This window comes from Rhipicephalus microplus, chromosome 7 (assembly GCF_043290135.1).
Source record: "Rhipicephalus microplus isolate Deutch F79 chromosome 7, USDA_Rmic, whole genome shotgun sequence".
Taxonomy (NCBI): domain Eukaryota; kingdom Metazoa; phylum Arthropoda; class Arachnida; order Ixodida; family Ixodidae; genus Rhipicephalus; species Rhipicephalus microplus.
In genome coordinates, this window is record NC_134706.1 from 126280059 (window position 1) to 126296298 (window position 16240).

Below are 16240 nucleotides of genomic sequence, written 5' to 3' on the forward strand. Positions count from 1 at the left end.
TCGTCCACTTCGAAGTGTAGTGGACGCAGGGATATCGGGGTCAGTAGTTCGCGACTGCGCCATTGTAACGCGGAGAAATAAGACAAAGAGACAACGCCTTTGCTGCAGACCGGCTGTTCTTTATCTGCTTCCTCCTCGTCGTCTTCCGTCTCATCCCAGGTATGCGCCGAGCACGATCGCCGCTTTGTCATCATTACAATATATATATATATATATATATATATATATATATATATATTTGACGCATTCACAAGGTGATTCTAGGAGAAGCCGACGAACAGGAAGTGCGCGTGCATTAGAATAAACGCATGACATCTGCACCATGACGTGTCTCCATTTTGTAGCGTCACACAAGTCGGCAGGATCGACCTCATCAACGTGCCATGGCTAAGCCAAAGCCTCCGCTCAACATACAGAAGTTCAAGGGAACACCAGAAGACGTCCCCATCGACAAGTGGCTTCTTCTTTTGGACATGAAGGCAGCCTAGGCATCATAGACTCACCGCGATCGGGTCACTCACTTCAACGAATACATTGAAGGGGAAGCGTTCAAGTGGTACCTGACAGAGATTTTCGTCAACGGCGAGACAACTTGGGACGATATCAAGCGTGACATGCAAGCCCGCTTTGCTTCGACTGACGGAGATGCCTTCCGTCTCTTCATTCACTACCGACTGAAAGGAGGGCCGACCATCAAGGACTACTACGACGAGAAAAAGCGACTGGGTTCCTTGGCTGACCTGAAAGAGTGCCACATCATTTCTGGGCTGACTGATGGTGTTCCTCCTGATGTGGAACTGGTGCTCGCCGGACTGTCTTTCAACTCGTCATTATAGTGGCTCACCGCTGCTCAACGGGTCGAGACATCTTTAAAACGGGTGAGAGGAGTTTCCTTTCCTCGTAATGGTAGTATCGCATCAAGAACTCCACGTCTCTTCAGCAGATCGCAGGAACCGACAATAACTCTTCAACCGCGTGCCCCGCAAAACGAATGTAGATACTGCTCAGCTGCTGGTTTCCCACGACAGTTTCACTGGCACAACGAATGTCCGCGCTGCGGCAATGTGTCCGCTATTGATACTGAACGAGGAAACGAGGAGGGCGACCCAGAGTTTCATTGATACACTTCAGTGCTCTCATCAACGGAAAGCCAGTAAATGCAATTCTCGATACAGGAGCAACAATTACTTGTATCAGCGAGGATGTGTACAAGCAGCTAAAGCTTCAGTTGATGAGAGACTCCAGCATCATGGTCCAGCAAGTTGCATCAAGCATTCAAACTTTGGGTCGCGTAAACATTCAGTTACAATTTGGGAACGTCATCAAGAAAGTTTATGCACATGTGCTGCGAGGCATGAGAACGCAATTAATTCTTGGCCTAGACAGCGCTTCATACTTCAATCTTTCTGTAAATCTGGAAAGCAAGTCAGTGACACAAGCACGTGAGAATATGAACCTTCCGCATCACACTGGAAAGAAAACCATTCAAGCCCCGCTGATGCGAACCCTGACTTCAGAAAATTTATCAGAGCATGAGGCTGTGGCGCTCGACTCTCTCTTAAGCAAGTATGACGAGATATTTTCGAAATCTCAGACAGATATTGGGTGCATCACTACTGAGAAACATAGGATCGCACTTACCAATGCTGTCCCTATTCGTCGAGCACCATACCGATGTTCACAGGCAGACAAAGTGGAGATCAACAAAGAAGTTAACGCTTTCCTCAAGCAAGGTGTTGTGAGGCCTTCATTATCGCCCTATGCCGCACCTGTCATTTTAGCAGAAAAGAAAGGTGAAGGACGCACTCGTCTATGTATTGACTACCGGAAACTCAATGCCATAACGGTACCCGACTTTCAACCAATTCCACGTATAGATGATATTCTTGACCACTTAGGAAAGGCGGAGTTTTTCACTACGTTGGACGTAACGTCGGGATACTGGTATGTCCAAATGCATCCTGACGATGTTCAGAAATCTGCATTTGTCACGCTTGATGGTCATTTTGAGTGGTTAGTAATGCCGTTAGGGTTGAAGAACACTCCAGCTACATTTGAAAGAGCCATGAAATCAAAAATAGCGAAACATCAGCTCACCAATGTTAATAATTACTTTGACGATGTGGTCGTATACTCAGAGACATTTAATGATCATATACGACACCTTGAGGCGCTATTGAAAGCTCTCAAAACCGAGAACGTAAAACTCAAACGAAAAAAGTGCCAATTTGCACGCTCCGGCATTGAATACCTGGGCCACAAAATTTCACAAGGAACAGTGACACCTAAGCAAAGTATTGTGGCTGCCATACTCAAATTTCCTACACCAAAACGAGAAAAAGATCTCCAGCGTTTTCTGGGCACTGTAAACACCTACCGTCAGTACATCCCCCAATTCAGCGATATCGCTCTTCCACTCACAAAACTACTCCACAAAGGCAGCAAGTGGGTATGGAGAGAAGCATGCGAGCAAGCCTTTCGTGAACTGAAGGAGCGGATAACTGAAGAACCGGTGCTTCGCATATACAACCCTTCGAGACCATGTACTGTGTACTGTGACGCATCTGGCGAAGGCATCGGTGCAGTGCTGAAACAACCTGATGACAAAGGCAAAGAACATCCTGCTGCTTACTATTCACGCAAACTACTTAAGCACGAGGTTAACTATGCTGTTACAGAAAGAGAATGTCTTGCCATTGTAGATGCCATTGATAAATGGCATTGCTACCTTCATGGAAAGTCATGCACTGTTGTAACAGATCACTCTGCACTCCAGTGGCTGAGGAGTTTTAAAAATCCTCAAGGTCGTCTCTTCCGGTGGTCTTTGAAACTGTCAATGTATGATGTGAACATGAAACATCAAAAGGGCGCAAGTAATGTCGAAGCAGATGCGCTCTCCAGAGCCCCAATAGTTAATCTTCTATCACACAACGACCTTCAGCAATGCAACAATGAGCGTCCAAAAGGAACGCACTCATTGGAAAATAACATCATCATTGTTAAAAGAAAAGGACTACGGAAAATATACGTGCCCCTTGAACTACGCCTAACCATTCTGAAGAATGCACATCAACATTTTGGGCATGTCGGAGTGAAGAAGGCGCTATCACTCCTGTCTCCGCAATATTATTGGCCGCATATAGTAACTGATGTTTCCACTTACATTCGGCATTTTGATACATGCCAGAGATGCAAGAAGACGAAAACAAAAAAGTTTGGGACGCTTGAATCACTGCCTCCAGCTGAAGAGCCCTTCGACCTCTTTGCAATAGACACCATAGGAGGATTTTCTGAATATGGCTCGTCAAAATGGTTTATACTCTTAGTTATTGATCATGCGACTCACTTTGTATGGGCTTTTGCTCATAAACGTGAGAACATCGACGCCTACATTTCATGCCTAAACACAATTTTTTCTTGTGGAAAACCACGGAAGCTCCTTTCAGACCGTGGAACAGGATTTACCGCAGGAAAATTCAAGCAGTTTTTAAAACATAATCGTATACACCAACTATTCACCTCATCTCATCATCCACAATGCAACGGCATGAACGAGCGGACAAACCAGACTATCGTAACGAGACTTAAATGTAAGATCAATGACGAACCACCGAAGTCTTGGACTAAGCTGCTTCCGGAGGTAATTGACGAATACAACAGAACCCCCCACGAAGTGAACGACTACGCACCTTCCTTCCTGATGTATAGAATTCCATCTTATCCTACTGTACTGAAACAACGAGAAGAAACCGTTGAAGAAGCGCGAAAAACTGCAGTTACCAATTCTATCACCTACCATAATAAGAACAAAGTCATTTATGATAGAAAATTTCTTCCGATTGAGTTCCAAGTCGGTGACTTTGTCCTTTACGAGACACCATGGCATCCCAACAACGGCAAAGTGAGTTCTGTCATGGAAGGACCTTACAAGATTCTACGCAAGGTCTCAACGGTGAACTATGAGATCAACCGCTCCGTGCTACCCTTACGTAGAAACTCTGACATTGTGCATGTTAGCAAACTGCGGCGTTATTCTGAACCTTCTGAACTGAGACTTTCTCGAGGGGAGGGGGAAGTGTGACGCATTCACAAGGTGATTCTAGGAGAAGCCGACGAAGAGGAAGTGCACGTGCATTAAATAAACGCATGGCAATTGGACCACGACGTGTCTCCATTTTGTAGCATCACACACACACACACACACACACACACACATATATATAAATTGTTGAGACGTTTATTGGCGGACGGTTGTCGACGATGCTTGACAGTGACAGTCAATGCGGGTACCGACTCTCTGCACGAGCTGCTCTTCTTCTTGCTAAAAAGGGCAACCCACTAGAAGGCGCTGGAGAGGACGACCCACTGTTCGAAGGCTTCACCACAATATATATATATATATATATATATATATATATATATATATATATATATATATATATATATATATATACTGAAGTTCAAGAGAGACAAATGGGTCTGGTTGTGACGTACTCCCACCACAGTGTGCAAGACAGCAATGAAATGCTTCAACACGACGTCGGCAATAGGTGACACGACACATGCACCATCGCGCACAGGCGAATCACACATTAGCCAAACGTACGTCCCGTATCGCGGCGGAAGATGAAGACACTTGATGGCACACTAGTGGCTAAGAGCGTCAGAATCAACACTGGCGTCAAGATTAAGTTCTAGCTGAAGAAAGCCTGTCGAACGTTCGACAAGGGTGGAGTGCGCTGAAAGTTGAAACCAAGAATCGCGTCATGTCAGCATTGCTCAAGCACGGCGAACAAAACGACGTACGTATTGGTGACAGCCAGAAATATATACTCGAGAGGCGCACATGTCAAGAATACTAGATGTCGTCCCATCGTTAACTATTACGACACACTTATTAAGGGGAGTGATCACTTTTCGCAGTTTTTTGCAGCAGTCATGACTGAAATCTGTTCATCAGTGTGTATAAGCGCCGTAATAGTAACGATGCCTACCAAAATGCCCAAAATGTTTTGCGTGTAGGAATCGTCTACAGAAAATTTGCAGAACTGGTCATTGAGGCACGGTCACCTCCGGAAGTGGCATGGTCTAGTTTATCAAGGTAGAGGGTCCCGGTCCTGCAGTGGACATAGATTGAAGGAACCAGTGGCAAGGAAGATTGGCGGCCTTAAGGTGATGGTGCTCGGGTAAACTTGCGGCTTGGAACGTTAGCATCAGCAGGCTGGAGATGTCATAGAAGAAAAAAAACAGCGAGAGTTGCCTTCAAAGCGACACCATGTCCCAGTGTTACAGAATGAAGTGGCGACCAGTGATTGCGACAGTAACGCTCAAGGGTGTCTGACGCGAGAGCAGTGAAAGCATATCGGGCGATCATCTGTCATCCTCCAGTCCCCAGGGTTCCGGTACCGCCAATGGAACACCAAGATCTGGTTAACCACAGCAAACGTCTCGGGGGCTTGAATAGAGCGAGCAGGTGCGATGCCGAGACTCACAATTTTCTGGCAGACACCTCATTATATGAGGCAGACAGTGCATGCGTTAGCTTGAGATACGTCGGAAGAGACGGCTGTAGAGACCATTGTCTCGAGTTCATGGCACACGTTACGGCTGACATTTTGGGAGGGTGTAGCTTGCATTAACTTAGGGGAGTCTTCGCATGTCCACGTCACTGCAGTATTAGGCACATGCGCAAACTGGCGGTTGACAAGCCAGCTCTGGCGTGCTTTATACGCTGACATTCCTTCACAAGTGTGTAGATGGTGGCGTTAACAATCAGGAGACTGAAGACGTAGCTGGCATTTTACTTTAACATATGCGCGATCTTACAACTTTCGCTCATATCAGCCTTTCGGCAAAGACCGTATATATACTCCGTTCATCCAAAAAAAAAAACGTATGACTCGGTCGAAATCTGCAAGTGGCATTCCAGGTCTTTCCTCGCCGCCTGATGTCGCCAAAATGGCCTGCTGAACAACTCAATAAACTCCCAGTTAGCGAACTCTCACTATTGCGCCTCGTATCAGAAGAATGCCGTATCCCTCAGGTAAAAGACAACGTTGACCAGCATCAACATGGTGTCGCATCTATTTATAGTATTCGCTGTCGCACCTGTGCATTGCGACCCAATCTTTCACATTCACCTTATCATTGTCGCTGTCTGACAAAGTTTCCGGTTTTGTGAGAGCAGGAGAAGCAGAGGGGGCCCCAGCTGCGGCGGCTGCTGTTGCTGTTGCGCGGTAGTTGACCCCTGTTGAGCCACTGCAGAAAAGGGGAGGCGGTCACCGCTCCGTTGTTACGTGTTGGTTTGCCAGGGAAACCAGATGGGCATACCTAGCATCTCCTCCAGTAATACCACAAGAAAACTTATATACACTGATATTTTCAAGCAGATATGAAGCCTGGCACAACGGTGGGTTGGCTAGTAGGTCTACGCCAAGAGGAGTGACTCAACCCACCACGCGGTGTCAGCCACATTGTGTGGCTGTGGGATTTTGGAGAAAAAAAAGGGGGGGAGGGAGAGGGAGGCTTAAAAAACTTTTATGCAAACGAACAGATTAAATGTGCCCCACAGTTTTTTTTGAAATGTTATAAACAATTCAAAACAAAAATACTGCAAAGAACTTCAGTAAAATACATAAATCAAATAGTGAAAAAATCTTCGTAATAAGTATATACTTGTGCTATTAGCATGGTAGCATGGTAGTCATTTATATAATTATTTACCACCCCAGTGGCAATGACCGCAGGGGTGACGCCCCTAAGAAGAGTAAAACCGCTTCAATAAGCCGAAGGCCAGGTTTTCGAAAAAGTGGTGTCAGAAATATTTGCCTGATGCTTTGATACCTGCGCCATTCTGTGAAAAAGTGCTTCTTGAAAACAGACTCTTCACACTTCGTGATTGTCTTCTGCAGACCTGGTCTATCCAATGCCTTATGCGACTCACCCGCAACTGCCTTGTGACATTATGCTTCAGTGACCGAAGAAAGAATGCTGTGGCCTCTCCCATCAATGCTGGGTGCCTTCATGTTCCTCGTCCCCCGCAGCTCAGTCCAAAGTGGTGACATCTGTGCCTTGTCGGTGCCAATTTCTGGGCAGCACACGGCTGGCGCGTTGTTTTAAAAAGTTTTCGTGAACGGGGAAATGCATCATCCAGACACCTTTTCAGGAGCGCAGAGACCAAGCTATGAAAGTTTTTTTGGCGCGCGGGTAAGGCGTGAGCGAAGGGGTGAGTACTTCAGTGGTGGACATATGCAAACAATGAATGTCACCACCCTACATGGGGCGCCTTGGGAGGAGAAACATCGAAGAAACAGAGCCACCACCTCTAACTTCTGACTGCTGAAAAAGGAACACCCAATTCATATTAGGAAAGCGCACAGGAAGCGAAGAGTATGCCCGGGCCACTCGCTTCATGATAATCTATGGAGGGAAGAAGTACGTCCCGCTTTTACTGAGTCGGAGACATCCCACTATTCTTTTTATACTCAGTCGCCAGTCAAGAGCACAGATCCTTCATGTGCGTCAAAAACCCCCTTAATGCCAATGGTATCCCCCTGTCATTATGACGTTGCAGTCGATCGCCTTCGTGCCACCCTCGAGATAGGAATCGCACAACGTGTCACAAGCTGCTGTGGCGTAAGGTTGACCTAGCGACAACACCATAAACTACAGTGGAATTACTTGACGGAGAAAAAAGCCCCTCTGCTCATGACTTGTAACCGAGTGTAAAGAAGGCCGCAGGCCTATAGTCACGCGTGTGTTTTTTTTGTTTATTCACAGCCCAGAAACCTCGATGTTACTTTCCTAGTTCGGTTACAACCTAAAAAGAATGAGCTCCACTAAGAGCCTCACGGCGAGACGGCCCTTCACTTGTGAAATGCAGCCGTACGAGTTGCTTTCCGCTCAGACTGTATTTTTTTCTTGGCGGATGTGAACACTACGCGCGTTAAGAGTAGTGCTGTTGTAAGTTCTACTCTTGAAGGAGGGATTTTCAAGCTCACACGTGAGCCAATAGACAAAGAACGTTTCGCGGCAGCAGCACAACAACGCGATGAGGTTGTGTGCATTGCTGGTAACAGCGAGTGTTTATTTTGACTCCCGTCTCCGTTTAGAGGGTATCGGCTCGGTCTTCATCAGCGCCTGAGCAGAAATAGGAGTGGCAAGATGAACATGTGTTGCTTGTTTAGAGACCAGGCAGTATTTCCTGGAAATAGACATAAAGCAGGACCAAGGTAGCGATACATAGAGGAGGCTATATTTTCTCACTTTATTCTCTGTTTATTTTGCTTTTCTAGTGCGACGCATGCTTCGCATATGACGGAATGGTTCGCATATGAAATAGAGCTATCGTGAAATGCCGAAAAATTCATATTTACAATAAGCGATTGCGTTTCTGAATGATGATTTATTGCTGCACTGGTTGATTAATTTCAACTCACGTAGGAGGAGGAGAAGAACTGTGGAAGTAGGGAGAACAGAGAAGTTGGCTAGTTCAACACACGTAGAAGCGAGCAAAACTGGAAGGGATGACACAAACAACTCACAGAGAGCGGTTAGACTCGGTGTCTTGCTTTCCTGTTTACCGCGCTGTTCCATGTGCCTTGTATGAAAATGTAATAATATTATCTGTGTTTTTAAATCCCAAGACGACAATATGATAATGATCGACTCTGTAGTGAAATGGAACGAAAAGTCGGACCATCTGATGTTCTTTCACTCAATGGTTACTGCGCGAAAAACTCTTATTTTTTATGTGTTCAGGAAGGTGATTCTTGCCAATTTGAAAAGCGAACATATATATATATATATATATATATATATATATATATATATATATATATATATATATATATATATATATATATATATATATATATATATATATATATATATATATATATATATATATATATGCTATAATGTACTAGACAAAGAACAAGACACAACATCCGATCCTGGGCCAGCTGTTCGTACTGACTGCGTTCTTCTCTTCTTTTCTCTTGCTACCCGCTCCGCGCGCCGAAGCGCCCGCGTCTTTCTTGGTCATGAAACTCGGCCATAACTGCGCACGCGCGAAGCTGGCGGCAAAGTTTCTGGTGGGCGGGCTTGGCTGCATCGTGGTGGTCAGCCCGGACCACAATGCAACATGGAGCGACGGTCTGGGGGAAGCGTCTCTGGTGGACGGCACTGGCTGCTTCGAGCTGGTCGCTCTTTCGCACGCCACGATGTCTCTTGAAAAAATGCTGTGGACTCAGGCGGCTGGCACTCGCTGACCCGTTGCGGCCGACGCTCTCGGCCATGCCGCGATTTGGTCCCGGTATCTGCCAAAGGTAGATCTGGCGGTCGATATACTGGCTGCATCTCAGAGGTCAGCCTTGGCCACGCTGAAACTCGGTGCCAGAGTCTTCCAGAAGTCTATCGGGAGGTCGAGACTGGCAGCATAGTTGTGGTCGGTCTCAGCCATGCAGAGACTCTCTGTGGGAAGCAGCTAAACATGCACCTGACAGCGCGCTTCGGACGGGCTGCAAAATCAGCGGCAGACGTTCAACTCTGGACGAGGATAGCCGAAAGAGTATCCCAAAAAACGCGCTGGGTACCTTTGCTTGTGTCGAGAATGGGTACGCAACTTCTGAGATGTGTGGCAGAGAACATAATTTACGGCTGGTTTTGGCATTTGCGGCAGGACATTTTATAAAGCTGTCAATGTATTGGCTGCTGTCTGCATCTTGAGCGCCAACTTTCGCCTCATGATCTTGGTCAGTGAGACCAGCAGTGGTTACCTTGGGCTCTACGGGCGCCATGACCGTAGGTGGTTCAAGCATAGGCAATGCTGGTGTCTCCACTTGCCTCAGTAAAGGTGATATTGGAGCTGGCTTCTCTAACTGAGCTGTATGAGGACTGGTGTCAGCCTCTTCCACTGACATTAAGGCGTCGCGTACCGGCGCAGGTACTGAGAGCCGCAGTTGCGTGTCGCACCTGCGTCTGACGTCATTCGTAGGACAGGCGGAGAAGCTTTCTGCCGCGAGGCTGGAGGGATCAGAGGAACATTTGAGGTGTTGCTCCACTTCAGCTCGGTGTGCGAATGGGGGTGCATCGGTGAAGGGCAATGCGGCACAGTTGAAATGATTCTTTGAGGCTGTTTCGTCGGAGCAACGCCTTTCAAAAGGTCCGACTTCGGTAGCGGCCTCTGGCCACAGTGAACTTGCTTCGGGTGTCGACAAAGTGTCTAACTTCTCGTGTGGTAAGCTGCAGCGCACAGCTGCAGCCTCGAGGTGGAAAGCCTCTGGAGATTGCTCCTCGATACCGGCCAGGTTGGACGGGGTGGTGGTGGAGAGGTGGTAAGGATTACGACCAAAAGCAACTATGAGCTTGCAGCTCCACTCCACCCATGACCACTGTTTCCAGCCTTCATACCGGTGCCATGTCGCTGCACCTTCCCGAAGATGGTCTATGGCCACATACCATTTCTGATTCTTTGTCCAGGCCGCGCGCATTGCTAGCGCGTTGACGGTTGCCACCCAGCTGTCGGTGTCGTTCCAGACTTCGTGGAATTCCGGTAGTTCGCAGACGGCTGGTGATTGTGGGGTGGCAGGTGGCAACGCAGAGATCACCAACGCGAAGCAGTCGAGCTGGTGTGAGAGCTCGATGAGAGAAGACCGAAGCTGCCCGCGTTGCTCCGGTGTGCTTGCCTCAAGGTCGTATGAGGCAGCTACATCCAACACTGCGTTAATGTCACACAATGCTGGCAACATTGTATGAGCTCGCTCGGCGATCAACGCTGTCAGTTCGTTAGTCTCGACGCGGAGTAGCGCGATGGTACGCTGCAGATACGCGGTGCTGTCGGGCGTTAAGCCCGAAGAGTCAGTGATCGTGGTCTTTGAGTAAGTAGCTATTGCAGCACTCGCCCCGGTGCGTTCGACAAGCAGAGAAGCCTGGACGGCGTTCCGTAGCGGCTCGTTTGTTGAAAGAGTACCGGAACGGGAATGTAGGCCATGAGAAACGTGAGCGGCATTCCTAATGGACAGGAGCTGGTGCGGATTCCTGCCGTGAAACTGTGGCAGGGTTTCAATCAGGTCATGGCCTAGAACCACAGGGGAGGCCTGGACGCCTTCCACAGGTGGTCGGAGGGTGTCTGAAGCGGCAGGTGCGACCCCATCGCTAAGGAAAGCGTGAACGGTGTTCCTTGATGGAGAAGCCCGCGCTGCTGAACCACGAAGACACGTACCGGTGGCTTCCTGCAGAGGGTTCACTTGTCGGACTGCGCCATTGTAATGTACTAGACAGAGAACAAGAGACAACACCCGATCCTGGGCTAGCTGTTGATGATGATGATGATGATGATGATGATGATTCCTCAGCCATGGCTCGTACCCACTCAGGGGAATCGGCCAAGAATCGATGACTTAATTCAGTAAGATTTTTTTTTCAATATCGAAACCACCTACCGGGAAAAAAAGAAAAAGAAAGGACACCCTAGACAGAATGAAAGGAGCGCAATAGTTGTTTGTCACTCGTTCAGATAAGACAATTATTCATTATCTTGAATAGGAATCAGCATGAATAAACAAAGCTCTTGTGTATGTTGAAATTTTCTCGCACGAATAATAATCACGCAATTAAAAGCTTAATTCTTTAACTTTCATTAAGGTACTTGCAAACGGCATAGAAAACGTTCTTGTGGCTGAAGCCCAGATCGTAAGCACCGAAGGAAAGTATATTTTCTTAGTGAAATTCAGCCCCAGGCTAGCGAATGGGAGGACTAAGTGTGTTTTCCTGAGCAATTTGTATCGGCGACATGATGAAAAATAGTGCTCTATTGTTTCCGATTCTGAACAAAAGTTCCATAGTGGTGATATCGCCAGACCAGCCCTATGTGAATAGAAATATTACGACATCAGGGACACGACATCGGGGGACACGACATCAAAATCTGGTTATTATGGTTTCCAACCGTCTTGTAGGACACCAATGAATTTTCCACGGAAATCTTAAGTGAGTAAATTCTGGTGTTGACAATATTGCTTCCATAGCGTCTCCACTAAGCGCAAGTTTTCTGTACTTGTCGCAGTTATAGTGGCCACTTCGGAAAGAACTGATAGTACTGGCCCTCCCAATGCTGCTCGTGCTAGAGAGTCAGCGATTGCATTTACTTCTAAGCCGCAATGACCAGGTACCCATACTAATTCCAGTAGCTGCAGCTGAGGAGGGACTAGCATAAGGAGCCTCTTTAAGGCCATCGATTTTGTTGACGCCGTAATCGACGTACATACTGACAGGGAATCCGTGATTATGATCGCATTATCGGCATTCAGAGGTAGCTTTCGCAGCGCTAGAACTATTGCCAACAGTTCAGCTTCAAAAACTGGGGTGAAATCCGGTAATCTTAATGAAAAAGCCCAGACAAGCGAATGGGAGTATATACCTACACCTGTCTTTTCATCCATTACTGAAGCATCTGTGGCTACAATATTATTCGTTTCTCCGTGTGCAAGATAATCCTGCAGTCGGCTATTTAAGACCCTATATGATTGTAATTTGGGCCTAGAGGGAAAAATCTCATCGAATTCTATCTTAAGAATTGGATTTGTAACCTGCACCGCAATCACATCTGGAATTTTTACATTTATCCTATCTAGTTGTTTCTGGACAAAAGCAATTTGAGGTGTTCGAAAGCATGGCCAATGGGCAAGAGAAAAGGTGTCTGGGTCATTTATAAAATCATATTCAGACCGTCTTGGCGCATAGCTATAAAGTTTCAGAAACGTATGAACCGTTAGGATACGAAAATGGCAAGGCAATGTAGGTAATCGCGCTTCCTGATACAGAACATTGTTTGTTACAAACCTAGGAAGTCCTAGACACAATCTCAAGGCTTCTCGTTCAAGCATAACCAGAGGCTTTATTTTGTAAGCAGGGCCACCTGAGAAAAATACGCACCCAAATTCTAGGATTGGTCGCATATACATTTTATATATCATCACCATTGTGCTTCTGCGTAGACCATATCGACGGCTGCCCAGTCGTCGAAGAATTCCTAAGGCACGTTGTGCTTTAGATGTCATGCTTTCTATGTGGGGAGTCCAGTTTAGGTTGGCATTATAAATTACTCCCAAATATTTAAGAGAATTCACCTGCGGAATGGGCTCTTGTTTATAACATACTGAAATTGAGATGGGATCGGATAACGGGAATATCAATACTGCGCTCTTATTTACATTTAGGGTCATGCAGACCGCATCTAGCCATCTCTCCAGCATATTGACATATCTCTGTAGTTTTCAATATAAAAATATACGTCACTATGTGCCCTGAAAAATGCAATATCATCAGCATAAACAAACACCTTCATGTCCTGGCAATGCGGTATAGTGCTCAATAAGATGTTAAATAGAACTGGCGATAATACAGCGCCTTGTGGGACACCGCTAGTTTGTTTGCACTTTGACGACGCGCAGCCATCCTTTAAACAATAGGACTCTCTTCCTTTCAAAAATTCCCTCACCCACGCCAATATATATTTTGGGAGATTGTGGCTCTCTAATATGTCTAATAAAACTGAATGTTCTACACTATCGTATGCCTTAGCTATATCCAACGGCACTAGTGCCGCATGTTGTCTTTTTTTGTGAGCAAGCTGAATGCGGCTTTCTAAATCTGCGTGTGCGCACCAGATTGAACAATCTGTTCTGAAGCAAATTTGATCTGGATTTAATATCGAATTTTCCTCCATCCATATTCGAATTATTTTATGGAGCACTCTTTCGGTGAGCTCCACCGTATTATATGTAAGAGAAATGGGTAAGAGAAATATGTAAGGGAAACCGGACTAGGAGCTGACGAGAGCAAACCTTGTATCACTTGTGCTAACTCTTCCTGTGTAACTTCAGTAACTTCAATCGTTAACGCTGGTTTTTGTAGATCGTAAGGCTTAGTTGATGTAAATCTACACTCCAGGCCTTTAGCCATGATATCTAACGATTTCTTCGTTTCTTCCAAAGACATAATCTCAAACTCTATATTATTTGGAGATGGCATATTTTTACGTGATCTCATGAACATGAACAGCGCCTTTTTCTTACAAGCTTTTGAAAGGTGATCATAATGTTTTCTATCATATTGTTTTTTAGCTAAAGAGACTGTGCGTTTAAAACAAGAAGCGTGATACTTGTAATCATACCAGTTTTGGGGGTACTGGTTATACATAAGTTTTTTTTCAAGCTGCCTTTCTTCGTCGAAAATTCCGGGCACAGTCCGAGTTCCACCACGGACTATGGGTTGTGCTCTATGCGGATTCTACAACGAATTCTGCTTTTTTATATGTTCTTTTGATCAGTGCACTTAGTCTCATGGCTTTTGTATCTTCTTGCTCTTCAGAATGAGTTGTCAAAGCAGATTCTAAATCTTTCCTAAATTTGGTGTAATTAACAAACACTCGAGTCTGAGATCCTGACAATATACCTTGGCAAGCGATCTTGAATAATATAGGCAAATGATCGCTGTTAGTTGCACAGTCACACGCACTTCACGACAAACTAGTGAGTGACGAACTCACAAAACCTAAATCTAAGGCTGATTGAGACCTATCACTAATGTAAGTGAGTGCTCTTGAATTCAGGCAACACAAGTTATTATCCGCTGTCCACTTCCACAATCTCTTACCGCATTGATCAGTTCGGAAACACCAGCACGTATGATGAGTATTGAAATCGCCGATTAGAATTTCATTTTGATAACCAGAAATCACTGCAGCGTCTAAACATCGAGTATCTATTACACCTTTAGGAAAGTGTGCATTCACCGCTAAAAAAGGCATGCAGCCTGGTAAGGTTATTTCAAAGGCGAGAATTTCACTGTCAGGTGACATGAGCTTATACGCAATTTGTGCCTAGAGACTTATTCTATTATTAATAAAAAATGCCAAACCTCCACCTTTCAATGGACGGTCTAGACGGAAAGATCTGTATCTATTTAATTGAAAAGACTGATGCATTGAAAGCCAAGTTTCTTCTAGTGCAATAATATCTGGAGAAAATTTCGATGCCAAATATATTAGATCAGTTGCTGCAGAGTGAATTGATCGGCAATTCCAAATAGGGTTTTTAAGTGACCCTATTGTTACTTTAAAATAGCCTCAGCGATAACCTTGTTTAGAATATTTTCTTTAAGAAAATCAGCTTTAGACAGGGTGTTCTTCTGGTACTTTTTTGGTTTTTGAATTGACAGGTGCGATGCCTTTTTTGTATAAAGGGGATCTCGAGCGCTTTAGCGATCAGGAATCCATCTCCATTTCATCTGAGTCCTACACTTTCCTGGTAACCTCGCATTGAGATACGCTACCTCCCTCTACTGAATCTGCAGCTATACCGTAGGTTGCTGTGGCGTATCGGAGCCATACTCCTTTGAAATTTCGAGGGAGTCACGAATGTGAAGGGATTCCGTAGCCCGCTGTGGCGTATCAGAGTCATACTCATTTGCAAACTCCGAGGAGTCACTAATGTTAGGTGGTGCACTGAGGTTGTTTTCCGCTGTACCCAACATTTGAGCCATCTGGTTCGATAGAATCTGGGCCAAGGGCTCACAAAGATTCCCAGCGATGTGCTCCATTGCCTTCTCCACTGCCTTCTCAATCGCTTCCGCAATAGGGACAGAGAGAGCTTCCATTGTTGGCATATTAGGAGCTGTGACACTGGCGTAGCCTTGTGTTCGTGCTTGTATTTCAAGTGCTGCTTCCTTCCGTGAACGCCATCTTCGTTCTACTATCTCTAGAGTTTGCAGTTCACGTACCTTTGCCGAACAACCAGAGCTATCGGTCACACGAGCTTCCTTTCATAGGCAACACTTTTCTTTATTACTCTAACAGTCGCTAGAATTGTGACCTTCTCCGCATACCTCACACCTGACCGCTCACCTACAACCTTTCATTGTGTGACCATAACGCCAACACTTTATGCATTGCAGCAGACGAGGAGAGAGCGGCTCTACTCTGTAAATTAAAGACCAAGCCTTAATTTCTGATGGTAGGACTGATCCCGCAAAGGTCATAATTACAGACTCAGTTGGTATTTTGTTCTTATCAACCACCCGTCCACACCGATAGACTGAAATAGCACCTGCTGACGAAAACAGCTCTAGTACTTCGGAGGGTGGCATGTTGGCATCAACGCCACACACTAGGCCTCAGGTACATGCTAAATGTGAAGGTATGAACGCGCTCACAGGCTGGGATGAAAACATCGAGAAC